Raw genomic sequence first — 3142 nt, forward strand, 5'->3', positions numbered from 1 at the left:
ATGAAACGGTCTGAAAAATAGAAGCAGCATGAAACGGTTTTGAAAAACATGAAGAGCCTGAAAACGTGTGAAAAATATGAAGGGCTTCAAAAGGTGTGAAAAACATGAAGAGCTTCAAAGGTGACAAAAATGAGATGAGCATGAAACGGTCTGAAAAATAGGAGGAGCATGAACGGAGTTGAAAAACATGAAGAGCCTGAAAAGGTGTGAAAAATATGAAGAGCTTCAAAATGTTTCAAAAATATGAAGAGCATGAAACGGTCTGAAAATCAGGAGGATCATGAAGCGGTGTTCAAAAACATGAAGATCCTGAAAAGGTGTGAAAAATATGAAGAGCTCAAAAAGTGTCAAAAATATGAGGAGCATGAAACGATGTGAAAAATACGAGGAGCATGAAGCAGTGTTCAAAAACATGAAGAGCCTGAAAAGGTGTGGAAAATATGAAGAGCTTCAAAAGGTGTGAAATATATGAGGAGAATGAAACGGTCTGAAAAATAGGAGGATCATGAAGCGGTTTTCAGAAACATGAAGAGCATGAAAAGGTGTGAAAAATATGAAGAGCTTCAAAAGGTGTGAAATACATGAAGAGCATGAAACGGGCTGAAAAATAAGAGAAGCATGAAGTGCTGTGGAAAAACATGAAGAGCCTGAAAAGCTGTGAAAAATATGAAGAGCTTCAAAAGGTGTGAAATACATGAGGAGCATGAAATGGGCTGAAAAATAGGAGAAGCATGAAGTGGTGTTTAAAAATATGAAGAGCTTGAAAAGGTGTGAAAAATATGAAGACCTTCAAAAGGTGTCAAAATGAGATGAGCATGAAACGGTCTGAAAAATAGGAGGATCATGAAACGGTGTTGAAAAATATGAAGAGCCTGAAAAGATGTGAAAAATATGAAGAGCTACAAAAGGTGTCAAAATTATGAGGAGCATGAAACGTTCTGAAAAATAGGAGGAGCCTCAACCTGTGTTCAAAAACATGAAGAGCCTGAAAAGGTGTGAAAAATATGAAAAGCTTCAAAAGGTGTCAAAATGAGATGAGCATGAACCCGTCTGAAAAATAGGAGGAGCATGAAGCGGTGTTGAAAGACATGAAGAGCCTGAAAAGGTGTGAGAAATATGAAGAGCTTTAAAAGGTGTCAAAAATATGAGGAGCATGAAACGGTCTGCAAAAAAGTAGGAGCATGAAGTGATGTTGAAAAACTTGAAGAGCATGAAAAGGTGTGAAAAATATTAAGAGGTTCAAAGTTGTGAAATACATGAGGATCATGAAACGGTGTGAAAAAGTGGAGGAGCATGAAGCAGAGTTCGAAAACATGAAGAGCCTGAAAAGGTTTGAAAAATATGAAGAGCTCAAAAAGTGTCAAAAATATGAGGAGCATGAAACGATCTGAAAAATACGAGGAGCATGAAGCAGTGTTCAAAAACATGAAGAGCTTCAAAAGGTATGAAAAATATGAGAGCTTCAAAAGGTGTCAAAAATATGAGGAGCATGAAACGGTCTGAAAAATATGAGGAACATGAAGCGGTGTTCAAACACATGAAGAGCCTGAAAATGTGTGAAAATTATGAAGATCTTCAAAAGCTGTCAAAATTATGAGGAACATGAAACGTTTTGAAAAATAGGAGGAGCATGAAACGGTGTTGAAAAACATGAAGAGCCTGAAAAGGTGTGAAAAATATGAAGAGCTTCAAAATCTTTGAAAAATATGAAGAGCTTTCAAAGGTGTGAAATACATGAGGAACATGAAACTCTCTGAAAAATAGGAGGAGCCTGAAATGGTGTTCAAAAACATGAATAGACTGAAAACGTGTGAAAAATATGAAGAGCTTCAAAAGGTGTGAAAAATATGAGGAGCATGAAACGGTCTGAAAAATAGGAGGAGCATGAAGCTGTGTTCAAAAACATGAAGAGCCTGAAAAGTTGTGAAAAATATGAAAGGCTTCAAAAGGTTGAAAAATATGAGGAGCATGAAACGGTCTGAAAAATCGGAGGAGCATGAAGCGGTGTTGAAAAACATGAAGAGCCTGAAAATGTGTGAAAAATATGAAGAGCTTCAAAAGGTGTCAAAAATATGAGGAGCATGAAATGGTCTGAAAAATTGGAGGAGCATGAAGCGGTGTTGAAAAACATGAAGAGCCTTAAAAGGTGTGAAAAAAATGAAGAGCTTCAAAAGGTGTCAAAAATATGAGGAGCATGAAACGGTCTGAAAAATATGAGCAGCATGAAGCGGTGTTGAAAAACATGAAGAGCCTGAAAAGGTGTGAAAAATATGAAGAGCTTCAAAAGGTGTGAAATACATGAGGAGCATAAAACTCTCTGAAAAAGAGAAGGAGCATGAAGTGGTGTTCAAAAACATGAAGAGCCTGAAAAGGTGTGAAATATAGGAAGAGCTTCAAAAGGTGTGAAAAATATGAGGAGCATGATATGGTTTGAAAAATAGGATTAGCATGAAGCGGTGTTCAAAAACATGAAGAGCCTGAAAAGTTGTGAAAAATATGAAAACCTTCAAAAGGTGTCAAAAATGAGATGAGCATGAAACGGCCTGAAAAATAGGACGTGCATGAAGCGGTGTTGAAAAACATGAAGAGCCTGAAAAGTAGTGAAAAATATGAAGAGCTTCAAAAGGTGTCAAAAATATGAGGAGCATGAAACGGTCTGAAAAATCGGAGGAGCATGAAGCGTTGTTGAAAAACATGAAGAGCCTGAAAAGGTGTGAGAAATATGAAGAGCTTCAAAAGGTGTTAAAATTATGAGTAGCATGAAACGGTCTGCAAAAAAGGAGGAGCATGAAGTGGTGTTGAAAAAGATGAAGAGCCTGAAAAGGTGTTAAAAATATGAAAGCATCAAAAGGTGTCAAAATTATGAGGAGCATGAAACGGTCTGAAAAATAGGAGGAGCATGAAGCACTGTTGAATATCATAAAGAGCCTGAAAAGTTGTGAAAAATATGAAGAGCTTCAAAAGGTGTGAAATATATGAGGAGAATGAAACGGTCTGAAAAATAGGAGGAGCATGAAGCGGTTTGCAGAAACATGAAGAGCATGAAAAGGTGTGAAAAATATGAAGAGCTTCAAAAGATGTGAAATACATGAGGAGCATGAAACGGGCTGAAAAATAAGAGAAGCATGAAGTGCTGTGGAAA

This window comes from Dama dama, unplaced genomic scaffold (assembly GCF_033118175.1).
Source record: "Dama dama isolate Ldn47 unplaced genomic scaffold, ASM3311817v1 ptg000093l, whole genome shotgun sequence".
NCBI lineage: Eukaryota > Metazoa > Chordata > Mammalia > Artiodactyla > Cervidae > Dama > Dama dama.